The 14,896-nt window shown below is 41.1% G+C and overlaps 1 pseudogene; it reads right to left on the bottom strand.

Moving 5' to 3' along the window:
* Positions 1–11,139: 11,139 nt before the first annotated feature.
* LOC133052790 (probable G-protein coupled receptor 160) overlaps positions 11,140–14,896 on the bottom strand; it is a 30,724-nt pseudogene continuing 26,967 nt past the window's right edge.

Here is a 14,896-nt window from a genome sequence, read left to right as displayed (position 1 = left end):
CACTGTACTGAGAACACAGGCACTTTAGCAGCACCTTTCTCTGGATCTCTCTCCCTGTGCCACGCATTAGCTTAGGCTTGATCTTGGGTGGCCTTGGCCTGCAATAGCTTGGAGTATGGCTTGGGTTCCCAGTCAGAGATTGGGCTGGGTCGCAGTGGTTAAAGCACCAGATCCTAGCCACTAGACGAGTGGTCACTGACAAGGGCCCTGGCCCTATAGCTTTGAGGAAAAGAATTTCAACAAACATGGGAAGTAGTGAAGGTAGTAAATTATTTATTAAGAGGGAAAAAATATAGTACATGTTTATAGGCAAACAGGCAGACTCAGGGAGAGAGAGAGGTGGTGAGTTGAGCCCTTATGGCAGTTTGAATTACTTTTAAAGGGCATTCCTGAGTCTCCTTTGGCCAATCATTTTGATTGGCCTGTTTCACAGTCCATATTTGGTATATATTAGGAACCTACCATGTGTGCACACACATAACTTAGCCAAGATGTGTTTTACCAAAAAGATGTCTGGGTAAGGAACATCCCTTGATGCAACTCCCCTTTGGCCTCCAAGAAGTCTTGTCTGCACACATGTGGCCAGGAAGGTCTCCTGACTTCAAGAATAAGAAATATGTGGTCTGGGCAGGGGCCAGCCTTCTCCCTTAATTGTCCTGCCATTCTCATCATAGAGTTTCAGTCAACAGGGAATGAATCTCCAATTGCTTTACCCTATGAGGAGTCATGCTGAAGATGTTCAAACTGGTTTTAGAAAAGGCAGAGGAACCAGAGATCAAATTGCCAATATCCGCTGGATCGTCAAAAAAGCAAGAGAGTTCCAAAAAAAACATCTACTTCTGCTTTACTGACTATGCCAAAGCCTTCAACTGTGTGGATCACAATAAACTGTGGAAAATCCTGAAGGAGATGGGAATACCAGACCACCTGACCTGCCTCTTGAGAAACCTGTATGCAGGTCAGGAAGGAACAGTTAGAACAGGACATGGAACAACAGACTGGTTCCAAATAGGAAAAGGAGTACATCAAGGCTGTGTATTGTCACCCTGCTTATTTAATTTATATGCAGAGTACATCATGAGAAACGCTGGGCTGGAAGAAGCACAAGCTGGAATCAAGATTGCCAGGAGAAATATCAATCACCTCAGATATGCAGATGACACCACCCTTATGGCAGAAAGTGGATAGGAAATAAAAAGCCTCTTCATGAAAGTGAGAGGAGAGTGAAAAAGTTGGCTTAAAGCTCAACATTCAGAAAACTAAGATCATGGCATCTGGTCCCATCACCTCATGGGAAATAGATGGGGAGACAGTGGAAACTGTGTCAGACTTTATTTTTTTGGGCTCCAAAATCACTGCAGATGGTGACTGCAACCATGAAATTAAAAGATGCTTACTCCTTGGAAGGAAAGTTATGACCAACCTAGATAGCATATTAAAAAGCAGAGACATTACTTTTCCAACAAAGGCCCATCTGGTCAAGGCTATGGTTTTTCCAGTGGTCATGTATGGATGTGAGAGTTGGACTGTGAAGAAAGCTGAGTGCTGAAAAATTGATGCTTTTGAACTGTGGTGTTGGAGAAGACTGTTGAGAGTCCCTTGGACTGCAAGGAGATCCAACCAGTCCATCCTGAAGGAGATCAGTCCTGGGTGTTCATTAGAAGGACTACTGCTGAGGCTGAAACTCCAAAACTTTGGCCACCTCATGTGAAGAGTTAACTCATTGGAAAAGACCCTGATGCTGGGAGGGATTGGGGGCAGGAGGAGAAGGGGACGACAGAGGATGAGATGGGTGGATGGCATCACCGACTGTATGGGCATGAGTTTGAGTAAACTCCAGGAGTTTGTGATGGACAGGGAGGCCTGGCGTGCTGCAATTCATGGGGTCACAAAGAGTTGGACATGACTGAGCGACTGAACTGAACTGAACTGATGAGGAGTCATCTGCCTCTTACCTCAGTCTGATTTTTTTAAAACTGAGCAAAGAGCAGGCTTAAATAAAAAAAAAAAAAAAGTGATTCCGAGTAAGATAAGTAAGGCTGGTAGAGCTGGAACTGGAAGGGAAGTTCTCTTGAGCCCTAGCCAAAAGCCCTTCACAAAGTCCTACAAGAGGAAAACTTCAGTGAAGAACTGCACGTCCAATCAAATCATGTCTTTATGATACAATGCCTTGATGAAATAAGTTATCAGTATAAATTAATTCAGATAATTTGTGTGCAGTGCTGTTAAAAGAAAACTTTTTGGTAGAAAATAAGTGGTATGTTTTCAGATGTGTGAGTATGCCAAGGAAACTTCAAAAATGTTAGCTGGACTTGGGAAGAGAAAGACCATTGCAATCCGTTCAGACTTCATTTCTACATACCACTTATCCTCCAGTGACTGTGTTCCTAATTCCAGTAAAATATCTTCATATTCAGTTCAGTTCAGTTCAGTCGCTCAGTCGTGTCCAATTCTTTGAGACCCCATGAATCACAGTATGCCAGGGCTCCCTGTCCATCACAAACTCCTGGAGTTTACCCAAACTCATATCCATCGAGTCAGTGATGCCATCCAGCCATCTCACCCTGTGTTGCCCCTTCTCCTCCTACCCCCAATCCCTCCCAGCATCAGGGTCTTTGCCAATGAGTCAACTCTTCACATGAGGTGGCCAAAGTATTGGAGTTTCAGCCTCAGCATCAGTCCTTCTAATGAACACCCAGGACTGATCTCCTTCAGGATGGACTGGTTGGATCTCCTTGCAGTCCAAGGGACTCTCAACAGTCTTCTCCAACACCATAGTTCAAAAGCATCAATTTTTCAGCACTCAGCTTTCTTCACAGTCCAACTCTCACATCCATACACGACCACTGGAAAAACCATAGCCTTAACCAGATGGACCTTTGTTGGCAAAGTAATGTCTCTGCTTTTTAATATGCTATCTAGGTTGGTCATAACTTTCCCTCCAAGGAGTAAGTGTCTTTTAATTTCATGGTTGCAGTCACCATCTGCAGTGATTTTGGAGCCCCCCAAAATAAAGTCTGACACAGTTTCCACTGTCTCCCCATCTATTTCCCATGAGGTGATGGGACCAGATGCCATGATCTTAGTTTTCTGAATGTTGAGCTTTAAGCCAACTTTTTCACTCTCCTCTTTCACTTTCATGAAGAGGCTTTTTATTTCCTATCCACTTTCTGCCATAAGGGTGGTGTCATCTGCATATCTGAGGTGATTGATATTTTTCCCGGCAATCTTGATTCCGGTTTGTGCTTCATCCAGCCCAGCATTTCTCATGATGTACTCTGCATATAAGTTAAATAAGCAGGATGACAATACACAGCCTTGATGTACTCCTTTTCCTATTTGGAACCAGTCTGTTGTTCCATGTCCTGTTCTAACTGTTCCTTCCTGACCTGCATATAGGTTTCTCAAGAGGCAGGTCAGGTGGTCTGGTATTCCCATCTCTTTCAGAATATTCCACAGTTTATTGTGATCCACACAGTCAGACTTTGACATAGTCAGTAAAGCAGAAATAGATGTTTTTCTGGAATTCTCTTGCTTTTTTGACGATCCAGTGGGTATTGGCAATTTGATCTCTGGTTCCTCTGCCTTTTCTAAAGCCAGCTTGAACATTCTTCATATTAGGACCAGAGAATACACTAGTACCATCCGAAGTGGCCCTGGACATATTGGGAGAAGAAGTCAAGCAGGATAACAGTGAGGACCAGAGGATGGACGGGTACAGGCCAAAGTAACCTTGACAGACCATCCCGGCATGGTAGGCTTCCCTAGCCCTGCCCCTGTAACCATAGCAACAGGGGCCGGAAATCCTGGTTGGGGGAGTGGGAGTGGGGGTGAGGCAGGAGGGGTCCCTCCATCCTCAGAGATGTTCTCTTCCTCCCTATCCGAGCATCTCCCTGCCCATGGTCCCATTCCAGACATCAGCAAAGACCATGCCCCTCATGGTGTCCGTTTCTAGCTTTCCTCCCTCTCATCACCCTCAATGTGATGTCCTGTCCTCCAGCTCCCTAGCTCTAGTGCCAATGCATTGATAGTCTCAACCTCCTGGAGACCTCCAGCTCACCAACCACACATCCATTTACACCATCTACCAGGCCCCTCCTCACTCCACTGAGCCGGGGCTGGAAGCTGTCCCCAATAAACACACCTCTTGTGCTCCTTGCACCTTCCTGCTTACTCACTTCCTGCCTGTATCTGAGCTCCTGAGCATTGAGGAGAAAACTTTTCAACCTTACAGAAGTGTTTTATCTTAAATTCAAGACCAGAGGAGAATTGCTGTTCATTTTCACTCTTACCTACCTACATTACTGCACTACACACTAGCAACCTTCCTCCATCTGGATACAATTTCAGTTTTCTTAAACCTACCAAGTCTTGATTTGTGACCCAAAATGTGGTCTATTCTGGAAAATATTCCTAGTGAACATGAGAAAAAAGTGTATGCTGCTGGTGTTGGATGGAATGTCCTGTAGATACCAGTTAGGTCCATCTGATCTAATGTATAATTTAAGGCTTTCATATCCTTATTAATTTTCTGCCTGAATGACCTGTCTGTTGGTGTAAGTGAGGTATAAATTCCCCCACTATCATTGTGTTGGGCTCCTGTTTGCCCTGTAGTAGAGAATTCACCTGCCAATTCAGGAGACGCAAGTTCAGTCCTTGGGTTGGGAAGATCCCCTGGAGAAGGAAATGGTAACCCACTGCAGTGTTCTTGCCTGGTAAATCCCATGGACATAGGAGCCAAGTGGGCTACAATCCATAGAGTCACAAAAGAGTCAGACACAAGTTAGCAACTAATCAACGGCATCATTGTGTTATAGTTGATTTCCCCTTTTATGTTTGTTAGCATTTGCCTTATGTATTGATATGTTCCTATGCTGGGTATGTAAATTTTCCCAGTTGTTAGGTCTTTGTCTTGCATTAATCCTGTGATCATTATATAGTGTCTTTCCTTGTCTCTTGTAATTTCCTTAAAGTCTACTTTGAGTGATATGAGAAATGCTGCTCCAGCTTTTTAAAAAATTTTCCCTTTAAAAGGAATATCTTTTTCCATCCCCTCACATTCAGTCTGAATATGTTCCTAGGTCTGAAGTGGGTCTATTCTAAACAGCACTTATAGGACTTGTTTTTGTATCCATTAGCCAGTCTGTGTCTTTTAGTTGGAGCATTTAATCCACTTGCATTTAAAGAAATTGTTAGGATATGTATTCCTACTGGCATTTTCTCAATTGTTACAGCTTTATTTCTGTAGCTCTTATCTTTTTATTTTGTTTCTTGCCTAGATAAGGCCCTTTAGCATTTGTTGTAAAGCTTGTTTGGTAGTGCTGAATTCTCTAAATTTTTGCTTATCTGTAAAGTTTTTTATTTCTCCTTGATTTCAGAGAGATCCTTGCTGGGTGGAGTAATCTTGGTTGTCAGTCAGTTTAGTCGCTCAGTCGTGTCTGACTCTTTGCGACCCCATGAATCGCAGCATGCCAGGCCTCCCTGTCCATCACAAACTCCTGGAGTTTACTCAAACTCATGCCCATCGAGTCAGTGATGCCATCTAGCCATCTCATCCTCCGTCATCCCCTTCTCCTCCCGCCCCCAATCTCTCCCAGCATCAGGGCCTTTTCCAATGAGTCAACTCTTTGCATGAGGTGGCCAAAGTATTGGAGTTTCAGCTTCAGCATCAGTCCTTCCAATGAACACCCAGGACTTATCTCCTTCAGGATGGACTGGTTGGATCTCCTTGCAGTCCAAGGGACTCTCAACAGTCTTCTCCAACACCATAGTTCAAAAGCATCAATTTTTCGGCGCTCAGCCTTCTTCACAATCCAACTCTCACATCCATACACGACCACTGGAAAAACCATAGCCTTGACCAGATGGGCCTTTGTTGGCAAAGTAATGTCTCTGCTTTTTAATATGCTATCTAGGTTGGTCATAACTTTCCCTCCAAGGAGTAAGTGTCTTTTAATTTCATGGCTGCAATCACCATCTGCAGTGATTTTGGAGCCCAAAAAAATAAAGTCTGACACAGTTTCCACTGTCTCCCCATCTATTTCCCATGAGGTGATGGGACCAGATGCCATGATCTTAGTTTTCTGAATGTTGAGCTTTAAGCCAACTTTTTCACTCTCCTCTCACTTTCATGAAGAGGCTTTTTATTTCCTATCCACTTTCTGCCATAAGGGTGGTGTCATCTGCATATCTGAGGTGATTGATATTTTTCCCGGCAATCTTGATTCCAGCTTGTGCTTCATCCAGCCCAGCATTTCTCATGATGTACTCTGCATATAAGTTAAATAAGCAGGATGACAATACACAGCTTTGATGTACTCCTTTTCCTATTTGGAACCAGTCTGTTGTTCCATGTCCTGTTCTAACTGTTCCTTCCTGACCTGCATATAGGTTTCTCCAGAGGCAGGTCATGTGGTCTGGTATTCCCATCTCCTTCAGAATTTTCCACAGTTTATTGAGATCCACACAGTCGACGACTTTGGCATAGTCAATAAAGCAGAAATAGATGTTTTTTTGGAACTCTCTTGTTTTTTGATGATCCAGTGGGTATTGGCAATTTGATCTCTGGTTCCACTGCCTTTTCTAAAACCAGCTTGAACATCTGGAAGTTCTCCGTTCACGTATTGCTGAAGCCTGTCTTGGAGAATTTTGAGCATTACTTTACTAGCGTGGGAGATGAGTGCAATTATGCGGTAGTTTGAGCATTCTTTGGCACTGCCTTTCTTTGGGATTGGAATGAAAACTGACCTTTTCCATTCCTGTGGCCACTGCTGAGTTTTCCAAATTTGCTGGCATATTGAGTGCAGCACCTTCACAGCATCATCTTTCAGGATTTGAAATAGCTCAACTGGAATTCCATCACATCCACTAGCTTTGTTCGTAGTGATGCTTTCTAAGGCCCACTTGCCTTCACATTCCAGGATGTCTGGCTCTAGGTGAGTGATCACACCATTGTGATTATCTGGGTCATGAAGATCTTTTTTGTACAGTTCTTCTGTATATTCTTGCCACCTCTTCTTAATATCTTCTGCTTCTGTTAGGTCCATACCATTTCTGTCCTTTATTGAACCCATTGTTGCATGAAATGTTCCCTTGGTATCTCTAATTTTCTTGAAGAGATCTCTAGTCTTTCCCATTCTATTGTTTTCCTCTATTTCTTTGCATTGATCGCTGAGGAAAGCTTTCTTATCTCTCCTGGCTATTCTTTGGAACTCTGCATTCAAATGGGAATATCTTTCTTTTTCTTGGTTGTAGGCTTTTCTTATATTACTTTAATTGTATCCTGTCACTCTCTTCTGGTCTGCAGAGTTGCTCTTGAAAGATCAGCTGTTATCCTTGTGTGGATTCACTTGTATGTTATTTGTTGCATTTCTTTTGCTTTTATTTATTACTTTTAATATTTTTCATGTTTATTTTTTGGTCATTTGATTAGTATATGTCTTGGAGTGTTTCTCCTTGGGTTATCGTATATGGGACTCTCTGCACCTCTTGGGATTGACTATTTCCTTGCCTATGTCAGGAAAGTTTTTGTTTATTATCTCTTCAAGGATTTTCATAGACCCTTTCTCTCTCTCCCTCTTCTTCTGGGATTGTTATAATTCAAATTTGGTGCACTTAATATTGTCCCAGAGGTGTCTGAGGTTGTCTTTGATTCTTTTCATTCTTTTTTTCTTTTCTCTCTGCCAGTTATTTCCACCATTCTATATAACATCTCACTTAACCATTCTTCTGCTTCAGTTATTCTGCTATACATTCCTTCTAGAGTATCTTTGGTTTCACTAATTGTGTTGTTCACTACTGTTTATTCTTTATCTCTTATAGGTCTTTGTTAAATGTGTCAAATGATTCTTGCATTTTAATTTCAAGATTTTGGATCATCTTTAATATCTTTACATTGATTTTTTTTTCAGTTTGCCTATTTCCTCTTCATTTTTTTGATCTTGTAAGTTTTTAACTTGCTCCTTCATATGCAAAATAATTTTCTGTTATTTTGTCTAATTACTATATTTGAAGTCTCCTTTTCTTAGGCTACAGAGTCATAGTTCTTGCTTCTAGTCTATGCCCCCGGTGCTTGAAGTTGGTCCAGTGGTTTGTGTGGGCTTCATTTTGGGAAGGACTTGTTTCTACATTCTAGTGGATGGAGGTGAGTTTTGTTCCCCTCTGATGGGCAGTACTATGTGAGGTGGTGTGCTTTGGGGTGTCTGTGGGAAGACAGTGTGCTGATATATGGGTTTGTTTTTCTTTCTTGCTTTTTTGATTGAAGTATCCAGCACTGGGTGCTGCAGGCAGTTGAGTGGTACTGGGTATTGGATGTAGATGGAGGACATTGTGAGAATTCTCACAATTAATACTCCCTAGGATCATAAGTTCTCTTGTGTTCTAGCATCCTATACTCGGTACTCTCACCCCAGAGGCGCAAGCCCAACTTTTGCTCAGGGAACTGAGACCCCATGAGCCATTTGGCTTGGTAACATAAAAAGGCTTAAAAAAGAAACAAAAGAAACCCAGAAAACAAAAAACAAAATCCAAGCAAATGATAAAATAAATCAGACAAACAGAAACCACCCCCCACCAAAAAAAGGAACACACATACACAAGAAACCAAATCAGACCAATGAACACAAAGAAAGGGAGAATGACCCACCAGACAAAACCAAACAAAACCCAACAAAACCAAAAATGAAATCAACCAATTAAAAAAAAACCAACTAAAACACAAAAAAGAAAACAAAACCAAAGCTGTGTGCCAAATGAGGCACTAAGCAAAGAAAACAGAACAGAGAAACATGGGAAAAAAGAAAAGCAAAGTTAAAAAAGAACTATATAAAAAAATCAACAAAAGAGACAAAAACCACAGAACAGCAGAGAGCTGAAATAGCAGAAACATATAAAAGAAATAAAGAGTGTGCTTTTAAAAAAATCCCCAAAGCCTAAGTATAAATAATAACAACCAAAAAAAAACGGAGAAAAAACAGGGAGAAAAAAACAGAACCAGCAACAGAATGAATCAAAACATAAAAATAATAATGAATCTTTTCCTGGGGTCTCAGTTTCCAGCATCTTTGACCTTTCTGTGAGACACAGCCCACCTCCACCTTCCCAGGAGGCCCTCCAATTCTATGGAGGATTGGTCTCTTGACCTGCTGTAAGGATAGCTCAGATTCTAATCCAGCCCTACTCTCACATGTGCTTGTCTCCATATCCACAGCTACCAGGGGTAGAGCATTTTCTTTTGTGGGAAAACTCATTGTCCTTTTTTATATTCCCCAGACAGAGTTTACCTAGTTGATTGTGTGGGTTTAATTTGCATCTTATACAGCTGATGAAAACGTTTTTGGTTTTTAATCCTATTCCTTAGTTGCCCTGTCCCTGGAACTCAATTGTGGTCTTATCCTCAGCTCTGCATGTGGGCTACTTGAAGGAGTCTGCTCTTGAGGCTGCCCTGGAGGACTTGGGTCTGCCTTAGTGAGGACAGGGCCTGGAAATGGTGCGACTCCTTGTATAATGGGGACCCAGGCAGCACCAGATGCTCAGAGAAGCCAGCAACCACGAGTGGAAGAGATATGGCTCTATTAGGAGCCTTTTCCATCTCCAGCAGCAGACACTCAAAGGGCCACTCTGGCCTGCCCTTCTCTATTGCTCATTGCACCAGGTGCTCAAATGGCAGTCCTCACTAGTCCTTCTCTATAGCTCAGCTACTGGGACCAGTATGTGGGAGAGAGATGCTACAGTGGTGGCTCCATCCCCTGTTTGTGTCTCAGCAATAGCACCCTGCTTCTATGGCTGCCTGGTTTACCTCCAAAGGCAATACATATTGCAGATTTCCTCCCTCCCTTTCCCTCAGGACATCTCTCACAGTCAACAGCAGTCCTCACCCCCAGGCTTGCTCTCCACTCCCCATGTTCCAGCTCCTAGGTCCCATGTGCACCTGGACATGCATCTCTGTCTGGGGTATATAAAGCTATAGCACAGGTTGTCTGTGTGGCTCTCACTCTATTCAGACTGTCATAGATCATCTACTTCACCCTCCTGTGACACCTTCAAATGTTTCCCTTCCAACTCAACCAATTTCCTCAGATGTGGAAGTCTCTCCTCTGCTTCAGCTCCGCCACCCCTGGGTGCAGGTCTGGTCCTTCTTGCTTGCCTCCTCCTTTTCCCTCTTTTCTTTCGTCCTACCCAGTCATGTGTAGATTTGTATAATCTTTTCCAGTTGTCAACAACTCCTGACAGTATTCAGCTGGTGTTCTGTGAGAACTGTTGCAACTGTAGATCTATTCTTGTTGCATCTGCGGAGACAGATACATTCCATGCCACCTATTCCTCTGCCATCTTGACTGGACCCCTGCTACTTTACTCTTAATCAAGATTGTTTCAACTGTTCTTGGGCCTCTGAATGTCCATATAAATTTTAGAATATGTTCATCTATATCTACAAAACAACCTTCCTGGGATTTTGATAGGAATCATATTAAATCTGTAAAACTGTTTGGAGAGCATTGGCCTCATTTTTGTGGAATCTTCCAACTTGTGAACATGATAGGTCTCTCGATTTGTTGGGGTATTCTTTAGGATCATGCATCGGTATCCTATTATTGTCTTCTTGTGAATCCTATATAGATTTTATCAATGTATAGATGTTTCATTTTGGGGGGTGACTTTTAAGTGATAAAGTGGATTTAACTTTGGTTTTCACTATCATTTTTAGTGTACAGAAATGCAAATATCTTTAAATCTTGATAAAAATGTTTAAGTCATATATTAAAGTTGGCAGTGTATTTCAGATGTACAGAACAGTTTGCATCAAGCAGTGTTTTGTGTATCAGAAACATCAATATGGCCAAAATGTTGTCTTTTGTCTTGATATTAATAACAAATTGATATTTATAATATACAGTGTTACTGAGAAGGTACAACACTGCAATTATTTTGTTTTAAAATCACCATTTAATAAATAATAGCACAGCCCCAAAAGAAACATTCAGGAAAGCTATGAAAATTAGGGGATAAGAAGCTTCGGTAGCATTTTTTCACATGTTATAGTCATCATTCCTTCTTGTTTGTAAAACTATGATTCTTGTAGTTGTAAGTTTTGCTTAGTTCCGACATGACAACAAATTAACAAATTACTTTTCCCCAGCTTTATTGAAATATTAATGACATATGACAAATTATTTTCAGTGTAGGCTTTTCAGTTTGCTCAAGATTATGAATCAAAGGTGGGGTGAAGCAGCATTTCTAGTTCATAAGTGCATCTACAGGTAACGTTGTGTCTCCCAAATTAAGTTTGTGGCATTTAAACCAATAAATTGCAGCAATGAGAAAACTATTGGGAAAATAAAACCAGGGAATGTTCATCTCAATATAGACTGGAATGTGTACTTTAAATAAAAGGATGGTTGCTTGAAGTAGTACAGATGGCAAGCAGGTATCAAGAAAACAGATGCTATCTTGGTCAGGAATACATTTTTTAGAATTCATAGTGTAACTATCAGAATGAAAGACAAAATACAGGGTAGTCTCATTCATATTAGAAGTTTTCCTAAGAGCCAGTACCAAAGTAATGACTTCTGACCAAGAGATAAAATCATCACCATCAGCATGGAAAATGACAGAGAGTAACTATGAACACTTAAGTAGAAGGGACATGGAAAAAAATAAACATTTTGAGCCTTCAGGCTTTGGTAGATAGCTGGACTCCTAGTGGCTCAGATGGTATGGTAAAGAATCTGCCTGCATTGCAGGAGACCCGGGTTCTATGCCTGGGTTGGGAAGATCCCCTGGAAAAGGAAATGGCAACCCACTCCAATATTCTTGCCTGGGAAATCTGATGGACAGAGGAGCCTGGGTGTTACAGTCCACAGAGTCACAAAAAAAGCATCAGACACATCTTAGCAGCTAAAACAACAATCGGGAAAACTGTATAGCCATAAGTAAAGGAAATAATTTGAGTAAATAGTCAGATGTGATATTTAGTAAACCTAGTGCCTAAAGGTACAAGAGTCTGTGAAGTAGGATATAATGGAAATGTTTACCAAAAATAAAAGACAAATGTTAGTGAAATGCAAAAAAAAAAAAAAAAAAAAAAACCTATAAAAGTCTGATAGGTGCTTTTGTCTTCTCATTCCTAGCTGGAGGATATTTAATCTTATGTTCCCAAGTATAATCAAGAATATAAAACAGCTGATATCTAGGGACTTGGTTTGATGGAACTGGCACTGCAAAGAGCAGTCCTCTAAAGGAAAAGTAGTCATGTTTTTAAATTTCAAAAAGCTTGCTGAAATTCATATGATAAAACACTGTTTCATTTTATTTCCCATCCTTTGCTGTCTCCAGTGGGTCTTTCTGACAATGTTTATGTTTTATTTCACTTTTACTGCCTTAAATTATCTTACTTTTGATTTCTTGTATTTCATTTTGCTATACCACAATGCCTAGTAAATAAGTTCTGAGTCACTTGCACAAGTATTGGGGAAGGTAGTGCATTTCCTCTTAGCTATATATTTCCTAGCAGGCCAGCTCCACCTGGTGGCATCCACCTGAATGCAGAGGAATGGCCCTGCAACCACTTCTGGACACCACCCCAGACACGGCTGCTCTGGCTGGTGTTGGACTTCCCAGGCACTAGGGGTCTGACCAGATATGCCATAAGGGCATATAGACCTGGGCTCAGGCAACTGCACCAGGGAAGGGCAGGTACTCCTCATATCCTCTTGGCTCTGCCCTGCCCACTCTGTGCACTCCCCCTGAGCGGAGAGAAAAGTAGGGGCAGGGAGCAGGACAACTGGAAATAGCTGCAGTCCTGTCCATGTTCTGAGGGCTCTTGACCAGGAAGTTCAGGCCTAGGCTCCAAGCCACAATTGACTTTTGAGTGCTGATTTAGTATCCACACACTTGATTTAACTCAATTTTGGCTTTTTTGCTTTGGGAGTTTATGGGTGCTGAGGGGTGCTAAGGGGCTTGTTTAGGGGTTTTTTGTGTAGATTTCTTAGTATTTTCTATGTAGAGTGTCATCTGCAGATATGGGCATTTCGTTTCTTCATTTCTCATCTACATGCTTTTCATTTATTCTTATTTTAGGGGCTAAAACTTCCTGTTTTTAAATAAGAGAGTAGAGGTTGGACATCCTTTCCTTGTTCCCAATCTTAGTGGTAACCATTCAGTCTCTCACTATTAAGTATGAAGTTAGCTGTAGGATTTATGTAGATGTTCTTTACAGGTAATTCATCCCTATTCCTAACTTTATGAAAATTTGTTATCATGAATTGGTGTTAGAGTTTGTAAATAATCTTCTGTGTTCCTAGATGTAATCATATTACTTTTGTTCTTTAGCCTTTGTGGATTACATTAATTGATTTTTTTTAATTTTGAAACAACACTTCATAGCTGGAAAAACTCTCACTTGATCACGATGTATAATTTGTTTTCATACAGTCATAGATTTCTCTTTCTAACATTTTGTTAATGATAATTGTGTTCATGTTCATGAGAGATTTGATATGTAATGGCTTTTTTTTTCGGCATTGTCTTTGTCTGGTTTTGCTGTCAGGTTAATATTGGCCTTGTCAAGTGAATTGGGAAGGTTTTCTTTCGTTTAATTTTTGAAAAAGATTGTCTGGATTGGTGAGACTTCTTTAATTTTTTTCCCATTTATTTTTACTAGTTGGAGGCTAATTACTTTACAGTATTGTAGTGGTCTTTGCCGTACATTGACATGAATCAGCCATGGATTTACATGTGTTCCCCATCCTGATCCCCCCTCCCACCTCCCTCCCCATCCCATCCCTCTGGGTCTTCCCAGTGCACAAGCCCCGAACACTTGTCTCATGCATCCAACCTGGACTGGTGATCTGTTTCACACTTGATAATATACATGTTTCGATGCTGTCCTCTCAGATCATCCCACCCTCGTCTTCTCCCATAGAATCCAGAAGTCTGTTCTGTACATCTGTGTCTCTTTTTCTGTCTTGCACATAGGGTTACCGTTACCATCTTTCTAAATTCCATATATATGCATTAGTATACTGTATTGGTGTTTATCTTTCTGGCTTACTTCACTCTGTATAATGGGCTACAGTTTCATCCATCTCATTAGAACTGATTCAAATGTATTATTTTTAATGGCTGAGTAATATTCCATTGTGTATATGTACCACAGCTTCCTTATCCATTCGTCTGCTGATGGGCATCTAGGTTGCTTCCATGTCCTGGCTATTATAAACAGTGCTGCAATGAACATTGGGGTACACGTGTCTCTTTCAGATCTGGTTTCCTTGATGTGTATGCCTAGGATTGGGATTGCTGGGTCATATGGCAATTCTATTTCAAGTTTTTTAAGAAATCTCCACACTGTTCTCCATAGCGGCTGTACTAGTTTGCATTCCCACCAACAGTGTAAGAGGGTTCCCTTTTCTCCACACCCTCTCCAGAATTTATTGCTTGTAGACTTTTGGATAGCAGCCATCCTGACTGACATGTAATGGTACCTCATTGTGGTTTTTTGTTTTTTGCTTTTTTTCCATTTATTTTTATTAGTTGGAGGCTAATTACTTTACAATATTGTAGTGGTTTTGATTTGCATTTCTCTGATAATGAGTGATGTTGAGCATCTTTTCATGTGTTTGTGAGCCATCTGTATGTCTTCTTTGGAGAAATGTCTGTTTAGATCTTTGGCCCATTTTTTGATTGGGTCATTTATTTTTCTGGAATTGAGCTGCAGGAGTTGCTTGTATATTTTTGAGATTAATCGTTTGTCTGTTGCTTCATTTGCTATTATTTTCTCCCAATCTGAGGGCTGTCTTTTCACCTTGCTTATACTTTCCTTCGTTGTGCAAAAGCTTTTAAGTTTCATTAGGTCCCATTTGTTTATTTTTGCTTTTATTTCCAATATTCTGGGAGG

The sequence above is a fragment of the Dama dama genome, chromosome X (genome assembly GCF_033118175.1).
Source record: "Dama dama isolate Ldn47 chromosome X, ASM3311817v1, whole genome shotgun sequence".
In the NCBI taxonomy this organism is placed as follows: domain Eukaryota; kingdom Metazoa; phylum Chordata; class Mammalia; order Artiodactyla; family Cervidae; genus Dama; species Dama dama.
Note: the sequence above shows the minus strand (reverse complement) of the source record. Positions and strands in the feature narration are given on the sequence as shown.